We start from the raw sequence: 12,706 nt of genomic DNA, 5'->3' as shown, positions 1-12,706 counted from the left end.
TATTTGCCATCAGTTGTAATAATTAGTTATAAAGTCAAGGAAAGAGGCCCACAGGGCCCCCTTGAAAAGGTAATCATGGCGTTCAGAGGAGAAAGTCATAGTTTTTGTTTTGTTTTGTTTTAAGGAAGAATTGCCTTCTATTGATACGTCATTTTCAAATTACTGATACAAACTTGTCAGAGAATAATTATGTATTTTGCTCAACATCAGTCTGCAAAAAGTTTCCAAACATAAGTGCATTTCTTGTTCAATTTCCAAAAATAAATAAAGGCTTTCTATCTGAAAGCATTTACATTCCTAGCTCTCTAAAGTAAACATTAAGAAACAAAGTACAAAAAATGATCTCCCGGCCTCTGAAGAGTCCACTCAGTTACATGAAGTATTTTTTTTTTCCGCAACACTTTTTCAGATTCAAAAGGTATTTACATCCTAGAAACTGGAGGATCTTCATTTCAAACCCTTCAGTCCGTTTCCATGGCAACACTGCAGCACTCCTTGGTTACCGGAAGTCACACTAGTTGACTGTGGAATTTCTCAATCTTCTTTACACTCGGGCTTGGTCTGTTCTTTGCACCAAACTAAATCACTTGTTACTTTAATATACGAAGTCCCATCAGAATGCCAGTTTGTGAGAACCACACGTGCCTTCATAGGGCTGGCGAGGTCCTTTCTCAGCCGCGCTGCTGAACGCCTCCCACGTCTAATAGTTTGGCATCGTGTGCCTGCACTCGAGCCCCAGAGGAGGTGAGGTCAGGCCCGCATGCGGCGCCACCTGGCCCACCTCCAAAGTCATAGCTTCTTAAAACTCAGGCAGCAGTCACTGGTGTGCAGGTGAACACAGGGAGAGGAAGAAGTGACACTAGCCTAGATGAGGAATTTCTCAGCATGTCACAACCCTACAGGAGAAAGTCACCTGAGCTCCAAAGTACATTTAGGGAGACATCAAGATCTTCTGCCCCTTACCCCAAGGAACCTGGCAGTTATTCAAGGAAAAAAACAGTAAAATGGCCTGGAGTTGCAACAGTGCAGAACCTTCTGGTATGTCTTAACCCAGATGCATAAGCCAGATAGAAATGCAAAAAAGCAGTTTCCTAGCAGAAAGTGTAGAGCAGTTAAATTCCTAGGAATTCAAGGCAAAGACCACTTGATACATTAAAGGAAACTAAGAATAAACAACTGTCCTTGATCCAGATAGAAGCCAGAATCTCAATGCCTTGTTGGCTTGTTTGGATTTTTTAAGTGACTTTCTGTTTCTTCTAGATGGTGACTTTGTGGTTAGCACATAATGTAAAATGAGGGATAGAGATAGGAAACATTATAACTCAGGATTTCATTTTTTGTTCTAGAACTTTCCATAGATATTCTATACTTGCTTTTATTAAAAAAATGAAGTACATAATACCCTGACTGATTTGAGGGAGGGAATTTAAAAGTAATGCAGACTTAAATTACAACTAAACTTTGTTTTAACCCAAATAGGTTGCTGTTTTATGATTGTTCTACTGCTCCCAGATAATATTATAAAAAATTGTATGGGGGCACCTGGGTGGCTCAGTCATTAAGCGTCTGCCTTTGGCTCAGGTCATGATCCCAGGGTCCTGGGATCGAGCCCCGCATCAGGCTCCCTGCTCCGCGGGAAGCCTGCTTCTCCCTCTCCCACTCTCCCTACTTGGGTTCCCTCTCTTGCTGTGTCTCTCTGTCAAATAAATTAATTAATTAAAAATCTTTAAAAAAAATTGTATGATCTTACATAAACTATTGTACTCAAACTTTTGGCAAACTTTCAAAGTTTCAGATGATCCTTGCTTAACCAATATGTGACCATTTGATCATCATAAGAAAACATTGTCAGCCAATGAAATGCAACCAGTTGAGCTAATGAAAGGTCACGAGTCCATGGTGCTCAAAAGAGATACAGGATTTAAAATATGCTAGGAAAAAGCCATACAGTCTGTGTGAATCCAGTGAATAGTTCTCAAGTTTGTTTAGAGACCATAATTGCCTTCTCCCAATAGATGGGACTGGAAACTTGTTATCCTGCATTTGGTTCCAGAACCAAGAAAGCAGGATGTTATTAATCATGCCTTAAAATGAAAAAATAATTCTTAGAATAAGATCTTCTGAAAGGGTTTTCAAGTCCCCACTAAAAGAACAGTGGGTTGGGCGCCTGGGTGGCTCAGATGGTTAAGCCTCTGCCTTTGGCTCAGGTCATAATCCCAGGGTCCTGGGATCGAGTCCCAGTTGGGTCTCCTTGCTCAGCGGGAAGCCTGCTTCTCCCTCTCCCTCTCCCTCTGCCTGCCGCTCTGCCTATCTGTGCTTTCTTTCTCTCTCTACGTCTCTGTCAAATAAATAAATAAAATCTTTAAAAAAATTTAAAAAAATAAAAGAGCAGTGGGTGTAGCAAGCCTAAACTTTCTAATCTAGCAAGACCCCATCCTACGAGAGATTGTTGCCAGAGGCTATGTGTCCCCCGTCAAAGTTTCTGGAGAAACTAAAACTGCTGATATTTGCAGGGCTCACTCACTTTCTTCTCTAATTAAAGATACCTGGTAAGTACATGCATTCACAGTCAATACAGTCCAGAATTTAACTTGATAATACAGTAGATATAATTTGGTATCTTCCTACAAATCCAAAACCCCAAAATAATGTACCTTTACAGGAACAAAAATAAGGCTGACTTCAGTATATAGAGAGCTATGAGGAGAAAAATTTGAAACTAGAGGATTTTATATGCAGGAAATGTACTTATGGACTGTGAAAGATGGTGGACCATATTCAAATGTTCATAAAACATGCTACCCATGTATTCTTTTTGAGAAAAAAAAAAGAATTATTTGCAGAGAAGTATCAGTTGCTTGTGGAAGGCATGAGAATTAGAATCTAAAGAATTGGGAAATGAAGTCTTAAAAGGACTAATAATTAGCTTTTTACAAATCAAACAGAGGATTGAGTTTAAATAATTCTGGTAGGGGTATCTGGGTGGCTCAGTCAGTTAAGCATCTGACTCTGGGATTGAACCCGTGTCCATGTTGGGCTCCCTGCTCAGCAGGGAGTCTGCTTCTCTCTCCCCCTCTGCCCCTCCCCCGCTTGTGCTCTCTCTGACTCTCTCTCAAATAAATAAATAAAATCTTAAAATATATATAATAAAATAAAATAGTTCTGGCAAATTTTTCTTTAAAACTGAAATGCAGTTGATGAAGAGACACATCTTTTAAAAGCAAGTTAGAGGAAAATCATACCATTTACAAACTGGAAGCAAGCATTGTAAACAGCCTTGCCCATGAAAGAAAAACTTCCACCTGGACTTTAACAGCCTGGCCTGCCAAAACTGTCTACACCCTTGATAAGAGCTCTCAAAGTTCACAATTCATTTTAAGAAAATAGCAATAGCGGCACAGAGAGGGGTCAAGACAATTAGGAAAGGCGGCTGGCTACTCTAGAGGCAGACAAATGAGAACCTTAAGCAAAATTTAGTAAAAACACCCAAGAACATCAAATTAGCTCACAGAAAAGGTTCTACAACCAAAAGAAATGATATCAAGGTATTTTTAAAATCCATAAAGAATTTATAAAAGAGAATAATCACAGCTGAAGACTAAGTCACTGACCCTGGGAATCAAATGGAAGAATATCACACATACTAAGCTACAATACAAAGAAAGAAGAATTCACTCTTTTTTTTTTTTTTATAAATATGGAGTGAATGCTTTCCCTCCATCAGACACTAGGTCCTGGGGTGACCAGACACAACAAAACTTCCTGCCCCTTGAGGAACCTACATTCCAGTTTGGGTGAGGGACACAGACAATAAACGTGATCAATAAATGAGAAGTTAGATTGCAATGTTTGCTAAGGGGAAAAGATAAAGCAGAGAAGAGAGAGCTGCAATGTTTGGGAAGAGGACTGAACTTCAGGGTAAGGTAGCCATGGAAAACTTAAATAAGAAGCTGACTCTGAATGAAATACCTGAATGAGGGGCGCCTGGGTGGCTCAGTCGTTAAGTGTCTGCCTTCGGCTCAGGTCGTGATCCCAGGGTCCTGGGATCGAGCCCCATATCGGGCTCCCCGCTCAGGCAGGAAGCCTGCTTCTCCCTCTCCAACTCCCCCCTGCTTGTGTTCCTGCTCTCGCTGTCTCTCACTCTGTCAAATAAATAAATAAAATCTTTAAAAAAAGAAAGAAAGAAAGAAAGAAATACCTGAATGAACTGAGGAGCTAACCACATGGATACGTAGGAGAAGAGCAATCTAGGGAGAGGATCAAACTCAAAGGCTCTGAGATGGGAACATGATTTAGTGCATTTGTAAAATTAGCAGATTGCAGTGTGGTTGGAGCAGAGCCAGCAAAGCAGAAGAAAAGAGATGGGGAAACGAGGGAGGCTGTACAAAGCTATACTGAATAGGGCCTCACAGCTTTGCCTTCGAATGAAAAGGGAAGACACTGGTGGGTTTGAACCCAGCAACATGATCTGACATGTTCTGGCAGATTCACCCTGGCTACTGTGCTCAGAACAGAGGCAGAGGGTAAGGACAAAGGTGAGGGAAGCTGCCACCATAACCTGGTGAGGGAAGATGATGGTTTGGTGGGGAGTGTAAAGAATAGTGGCCAACTTTGGAAATGTTCTGAAGACACAGCAGACAGGATTTACACATCGACTGAGTGCGGGCTGGGAGGAAGTTATCAAGGGAAATAGCAAGGCTTTTGGTTTGAGCAGCTTGAAGTGGGGGGCTCCCATTTACAGAGATGGAAAGGATGGTGGTTGGAGAAGGGCAAGGAGCAGGAGAAAATTGGCAGTTGGGTTTTGAATGTGTGAAGCTGGAGCTTCGTGCTAAAGAGTGTGCCTTTTAGTGCCCACTGCCTCTGTTCAAGTCCAGTCAGGCCTGGCCATTCACCTGTTCTGTGCTTTTGGACAGCTACCCAACCTCTTGGGGCTACAGTTTTCTTATGCAAAAAAAAAAAAAAAAAAAAAGGAGGGGCGCCTGGATGGCTCAGTCAGTTAAGTGTCCGCCTTCAGCTCAGGTCATGATCCCAGGGTCCTGGGATTGAGGTCTGAATTGGGCTACTTGCTCCATGGGGAGCCTGCTTCTCCCTGTCCCTCTGCATGGGGCTCCCCCTGGTTGTGCGCTCTCTCTCTTTCTCTGCCAAATAAATAAATAAAATCTTAAAAAAAAAAAAGGAGAAAAAAAGAAATCTATTTCCTGGGTTTTTATAAGGCTGGAATGAGTTAATATTTGTAAAGTGTTTACAATAGCATCCTGTGAGTAGTGTTTATCAAATCAGTAAACATCCCAGAGGAGTGTTATAGACATGTTAAGGAAATGTGTAAAAAGTATCCGGAAACCTTTACAAGAATACACATATATTCAAATCAATATGAAAAAGATGCATCCTAAAGGGTCATTATAGGCAGAGGGAAAGGAATGGGCAAAGGGGGATAAACAGGGAAAAATCAAAATGAAACAAAAGAAAGAGGGGTAGTGTGTCATAAGGGAATGGGCTGTTTTATTAACTGCTATAGTCTCAGGGCCTGGGAAATGTCTAGAACATGTACTGAGCACAAAAATGAATAAAGGCTTGAATGAATGAACAAATAAACTGAGGAGTTCATTAGCTCATTTCTGCGCCCCCTGGGGCCTATATAAAATAAGGCACATACACTTAGCCTGGCTCTGATTCCAAAGATAAGAAAGGAAATCTTATAGTCATCCAGTTAGAAATTCTTTCATTGTGGTAATAGTATTACAGGTGTTTGCATATGTCCAAACTCTCGAGTTGTACCTATTAAATGTGTACGGTTCTTTACATATCAATTATATGTCAACAACACTGCTTTAGAAAAACAAAGAAGGAAAGACCATCTGGCTACCATAGGATTTATTTGTAATTTTGGAAGCCAGAGGACAGTGGAATGAGTTTAAAAACTATTAAGGAAATAGCAACTCAACAGTCCTATATTCAGTCAAAATGGTAGTCATAGGAAGGCAAAAGAAAGATAACAAATATGCATTTACAACCATCTTCTGAGAAACTCTAGGAAATACTCTAACAGTATAAAAATTAAATCAAACCAAAAATTTCTAAATAGCAAGAGATGAAGAATAAAAGCAACAACAGTGAGTAATATTATCTAAATTAAGATTTATTTTAACACAGAAAGGATTATGATCATAGGATACAATATAATGCTTGTTACTTAAGGATTTTTGAAATGAAAAACACGTATTTCAAGAAAACACTTAATGTTAACCTGGAACTTGAATTCTCAACTATCTCAATGTCCCCCCAGTTGTTATCAGGTTGGTAAGAGGCTAGCAAGTTAAACTTCTTGACAAGATGACAAGATGTGCAGCTAATCATTTATTTTGGCAAGTTTCTCTAGCAGTATTTTTTAAATTTTAAAATGCCCATGTTGTTCAACACAGCAGTAGTTTTTGTAACAGTGACAGAAGTAAAAACTAAAATAGTCTGAACTTCTATCAGACATATACACATCAGTAGACATGATATATGTTCAATAAGATGTTAAATTAGGATGCCTGGGTGGCTCAGTGGGTTGAGCATCTGCCTTCGGCTCAGGTCATGATCCCCGGGATCAAGCTCTGTGCCAGGCTTCTTGCTCCACAGGGAGTCTGCTTGTCTCTCTGCCCTTCTCCCCACTCATTCTCTCTCTCTCTCTCCCAAATAAATAAATAATAAATAAATCTTAAAAAAATAAGATGTTAAGTTAAATGAGTTGGTTCTTTTTACATAGAGACATAGGAAGATGTCAATGATATCTTGTCAAGTAAAGAAAAAAAAACATTGACTGATATGAGGAATTCTTAATTGCAGGAAACAAACTGAGGGTTGCTGGAGTGGGGGGTGGGGTGGGAGGGATGGGGTGACTGGGTGATAGACACTGGGGAGGGTATGTGCTATGGTGAGTGCTGTGAATTGTGTGAGACTGTTGAATCACAGATCTGTACCTCTGAAACAAATAATGCAATATATGTTAAGAAAAAAAAGAAGAAGAAGAAGAAGAAGGTAGCGAGAGGGGAAGAATGAAGGGGGGGAATCGGAGGGGTAGACGAACCATGAGAGACGATGGACTCTGAAAAACAAACTGAGGGTTCTAGAGGGGAGGGGGTGGGAGGATGGGTTACCCTGGTGGTGGGTATTGAGGAGGGCACATTCTGCATGGAGCACTGGGTGTTATGCATAAACAATGAATCATGGAACACTTCATCTAAAACTAATGATGTAATGTATGGGGATTAACATAAGAATAAAAAAATTTAAAAAAAAAAAGAAAAAAAACATTGGGTGCCTGGGTGGCTCAGTCGTTACGTGTCTGCCTTTGGGTCAGGTCATGATCCCCAGGGTCCTGGGATCGAGCCCCGAGCCCCACATCGGGCTCCCTGCTCAGCGGGAGGCCTGCTTCTCTCTCTCCCATTCCCCCTGCTTGTGTTCCCTCTCTCACTGTGTCTCTCTCTGTCAAATAAATAAATAAAATCTTTAAAAACAAAATTTTGCAAAGTGTTTTAAAACACCATGCATAGGGATACACATACTGACATACACACACACACACACACACACACACATATTTGTATAAGCACGAAAAATAGGTATGGAATGGTATACTCCAAATTCTCAGTATCATTTATTCAGACATGGTGAGATTGAAACTAAAAAAAAATTAAAATTAAACAACAACATAAGAGAGAAATAATACCAAATTTTAGAAAAAAGTTTTCCTGGGTGGCAAAATAACAGGTGAGTTTTACTTTCTTCTCTCTAATTTCTACATATTCCAAGCTTTCTACTATGAGAATGTTTCACTTTCATAACTAGAAAAAGTTATTTAATAAAATTAAATTGATTGTCTATGAATCGCTCCAAATGAAAGTTTAATGAAACTTGAAAAAAACTATTGGTGAATAACTATTAGCAAATTATATAATTTGTGCTTTTTGCACTTGTTAATTCTTTATATGAGTTATTGATCCATTTTAACATTATAATAAAATTAAATTTTTGCTAAATTTCTGAACTGAACCCATATCCTGTTTTTGTTCTATACAAATTTAGAAATATAATTAGAAATAAGCTTGATAATAATTTTATTCCAAAAATATGTTTGCAGCTCCATAATCTACCCAGTATTCCTTATTAAAATACTAAAAGTATTTTTTAAAAATACTTATTTTATTTTTTTAAGATTTTATTTATTTATTTGAGAGAGATAAAGAAAGAGAGAGCACAAGCAGGGGGAGTGGCAGAGCGAGAGGGAGAAGCAGACTCCCCACTGAGCAGGGAGCCTGATGCAGGGCTCAATCCCAGGACCCTGGGATCATTGAGCCGAAGGCAGACACTTAACCGACTGAACCACCCAGGCACCCCAAAAAATACTTATTTTAAAGGCAAGAAAGAGTCAAGGGGCAGGAGAAACAATGTTTTCATATATTTAAGTCACGAGTCTTGATAGGGGACATCACTGGAAGCAATCTGTTTCCATCTTGAAGAAACAGGAAACATGGCAAATTCCATTTGTTTGCTTATCCATCAACATGGACGGACAGAGAAGAGAAAAAACAATCTCTAGCAATATTATGAGTAGGTAAATAGACTATACCTGAAAGTTTTTCTGCTATGTAGACCTGCATAAGATAATACATATCAGATTTAGGTCATCATAACTAAAAGATTAATAAGTTAGTCAATCTAATATATGGCATGTAGACACAAAAAGACACGCACGCACACACACAACACACACTAAAGAGTGAAGTCATTCAACAATGGGCCATGATTTTTCCCACCAAATAATATTAGTGCAAATAAGATTGTAGTTCTGTAGTTTAGTATATAGTAACAATAACATACGATTTCATTCTAAAACCTGCAAAAATCTCTATGAAGATCCTTTTCATAATGTTAAAACCAGCCAACATTCACAAAGGGAATGTCCTTCATTTACAAGAAAAGGCGATAAAAAATCACGTTTCAACATTTCAAGTTTCCTAGGTTTTCACAGGTGAATTTTTAATAAAAGTGAAACATTTTAAAAGCACATGTAAAGCAAGCTATTTAAAAATATAAAACTATTTTTCAGCTTCTCTTACTAACATAGGTTTTAGGTAACTAAATTACAGAAACCTTGTTAACTTTTCCATAAAATAATCATAAATTTTAATGTATAAGTACCAAACCACTGATAACTTTTATGATCTTCTGAGTTCTCTCAATAAAAGATGTCCTAGGCCCCCAGGCTAGTCCTTGCTTTTTGGTGTGGCTACTGAGTGCATTCAGACCTACCTTCTCAGGTAAGAGTGAACAGAGAGAGTGGATGAGCTGGGAGCAGAAACACAGCCCCTGGGAGGAGGCCCACTGCCTCTGTCCCTTGCAGAGCTGCTACTGGTTAGAGCCACCCACTGTGCTCCGATAGGCCACAGTTCACATAGACAAGTGACGCAAATATTAAAATCTGGAAAAGATAAGCCGATAATAAATCTTTCATAAACAAGGTAACAATATATTATTGGTACATGTAACTGGGAGGTTCTTTTATTCTAAACCAGCATCAGGAAGCTAGCAGTGAGCAAGCTAAATAGAGAAGGTAAATATTACCATTACTTTAAAAATAATCTCAAACATGGGCCACTAGTAACCACAGTCATGGGTGTTAATAGCATATATATAAAAGCACATGTCCATTAAAACTGCCCTAATTGTTAATTGATTTGAAAGAAAAGTACTCCTGTATTAGACATCTCTACAAAGGAAATAACTAGCACTAAAAAAACAGTTCAGCTTCAAAACAGGTAACTTATACCTGCCAAAGGATTAGTTTGAAAAATTAGAATGTACTTAAACCCAATAACATCCTACGGATAGAAAATAAGTTAAAACAACGGCTTTCCCAAACTTTGTTTTAACCACAATAGGAAGAAATATATTTTATATCATGAGTCTCAACTCAATATACATGTAGGTAAGCATCCACAACAGAAGCAAATGCTTTCGTTAAAAATTATGCTTACTTCATTCAACCCACTCTGATATTTTTATTTTCTTTTTTTAATAACTGGCACTTATACCCCAATAATGTTACTAATCACAATTACAGAAACTCTGTTTTAGAGGTGAGATGGTCACATATATATAGCCCATCAAGTTTTAATTCCTCTAAATAAAACTTCCAGAATGACCCTCCCACACATGGGGCCAGACCCTTCAATATAGCAAAATGACTAGCTTAACAAGCACAATTTCTCATCTATGTCTGTTTGTTATTCTGCCACAGGAAATCATAGGATCATTATGATAGACTACTGGTCCTAATTCTGCACTCTCTTAGCATCTACACCTATGTCTTTTCTTCACTGAGAATGAAGGTTTCTTCCCTGTCCTTCATACTTCAGCTTTGCCACTTTACTTTTTTGGCCAAAAGAATATAGACAGAAATAAAAGTGTGCCAGTTCTAAGCCTTGTCTTTTTTTTTTTTTTTAAGATTTTATTTATTTATTTGAAAGAGAGAGAATGAGTGAGAGAGAGCACAAGTGGGGGAAGGGTCAGAGGGAGAGGGAGAAGCAGGCTCCCCTGCTGAGCAGGAAGCCCGATGTGGGGCTCGATCTCAGGACCCTGCGATCATGACCTGAGCCAAAGGCAGACGCTTAACCAACTGAACCACCCAGGCGCCCCTCTCAGCCTTGTCTTGAGGAGGACTCCCATATTTATGAATGTCTTCCATGCCCTCCTATGAGGAAACCATGCTCCAGTGAAGCCCACTGGTCCAAGAAGGATGAGAGAATGTGGAACAGATTGGGTCATAGAGATATGCAGCATATGGCTGAGCCGCCCTAGCTGACTTCACAGATTCATGAACATAAGTTGCTATATTTTAAGCCACTGACTTTTGGGGTGGTTTGTTATACAGCATTTTAATGGTAACAGATTACTGGGTTAATTGTATTTCTGAAAGAAGCCACTGAGATCTATTACCCATTCTCCCCCTTGCAGAAACACTGACACCACACGATGGGTCACCTGTGATCTAAACAGCCATTAACAAAAGCTGCCATAGGAAAACCAAAAAAGCATAAAGTGAAAATTACCCTTTACTAAGTGAAGCTGACATTTTACTAGGTGAATATAACTCCTGTTTCAGAAATTTCCAGATATTCTGTTCAAGAAATAACATACAAGTTCACTTTTTGTAACAGTAAGTAGAAAATATCATTCATCTTTCCAAACATGAGTTCGATGTTTGCCTGAATCATACATACACCTGTTGTTTTGTGAGTGAGTTTTCTTTGCAAGTAAGTACAATGCCTCACGTAGTGGAGTTTAGTAAGCTCTAGGAAATCAGGGATCTCATCTGCTTTGTTCATTACTGTCTCCTCATACCTAAAATAGTGCCTGCAAATCAGTTGCTCAATAAATATTTGTTGGTTGAATGATGATAAATTACTAATTAAGTTAATTATTCATTTTTAAAGGTTTTTCAAAGTATTACCTGACTATGGAATTCTCATAATTTCACTTGTGTTAAATATAAAACCCCCCTGAAGTCTTCTTTTCATTTTATGTCACATTCTTTCTTTTAACCTGAACATTTATTTAGCTGATAATCACTGGGTGGCAAGCTTGTGAGATAAAATATAATTATGATTCTTCCTTTCAGGTGAGTTAGATGTGCAAACAAATACAGTATGATAGAGAAAGTGCTGACTTGAACTAGAAAGGCTGAGTTATGGTAGCACATAAGAAAGACCTGGAAACCTCACATGGTAGCCAGGAAAGATTGTTCACAGGAGGTCATATATAAGCTGAATCTGGAAAGGTCTCAGAGAACTTCACAAACAGGCTATACTTATAATAGGGAAATATACACAAAAACTTCATATTTAATCTTAATAAAATAATTTCATAGTGGAAAATTAAAATTGTTTAATCAGTAACAATCACGTCTTACATTTTTATTATCTTATTCCAGCATCATTTTTATCAAAAGAAGTGTTTTGACTGTTTACGTTAGGCATTCAGATTAGTTTTTCCTTCTTGTTACACACACACACACACACACACTTAAAAAAATAGAAGCTAGCAAGTGTCTAATTCCCACTGTCTAAGCCCAATGAATTCCAAGTTAATGATTAGCTTTATCCCTCTTGCCTTATTTGCAAAGAACAAAATTGAGGTATCTTGGTTTGTATTTGGAATAACTTAATATCATTTTTATAAATGGCATGTTTCAGTGGGTATGTTGATGAGGTTTTCAATATATATATATATATTTAAAGATTTATTTATTTTTTTTTTTTTTTTTTTTTTTTTTTTTTTTTTTTTTAAAGATTTTATTTATTTATTTGAGACAGAGAGAATGAGAGAGAGAAAGCACATGGCGGGGGGAGGGTCAGAGGGAGAAGCAGACTCCCTGATGAGCAGGGAGCCCGATGCGGGACTCGATCCCGGGACTCCAGGATCATGACCTGAGCCGAGGGCAGTCGCTTAACCAACTGAGCCACCCAGGCGCCCAAGATTTATTTATTTTAAAGAGAGAGAGAGCATAAGCAGGAGAGACAGGGAGAGGGAGAGAGAATCTCAAGCAGACTGAGCTGAGTGCAGAGCCCTATGTAAGGCTTAATTTCATGACCCTGAGATCATGACCTGAGCCAAAATCAAGAGTTGGACATTTAACTGACTGCACCACTCAGGCACCCCT

General features: G+C 38.6%; 1 pseudogene; it reads right to left on the bottom strand.

The window, feature by feature from the left end:
* Positions 1–461: 461 nt before the first annotated feature.
* On the bottom strand, positions 462–715 carry LOC110583633 (annotated as a pseudogene).
* Positions 716–12,706: the final 11,991 nt, after the last annotated feature.

This window comes from Neomonachus schauinslandi, chromosome 8 (genome assembly GCF_002201575.2).
Source record: "Neomonachus schauinslandi chromosome 8, ASM220157v2, whole genome shotgun sequence".
NCBI lineage: Eukaryota > Metazoa > Chordata > Mammalia > Carnivora > Phocidae > Neomonachus > Neomonachus schauinslandi.
Note: the sequence above shows the minus strand (reverse complement) of the source record. Positions and strands in the feature narration are given on the sequence as shown.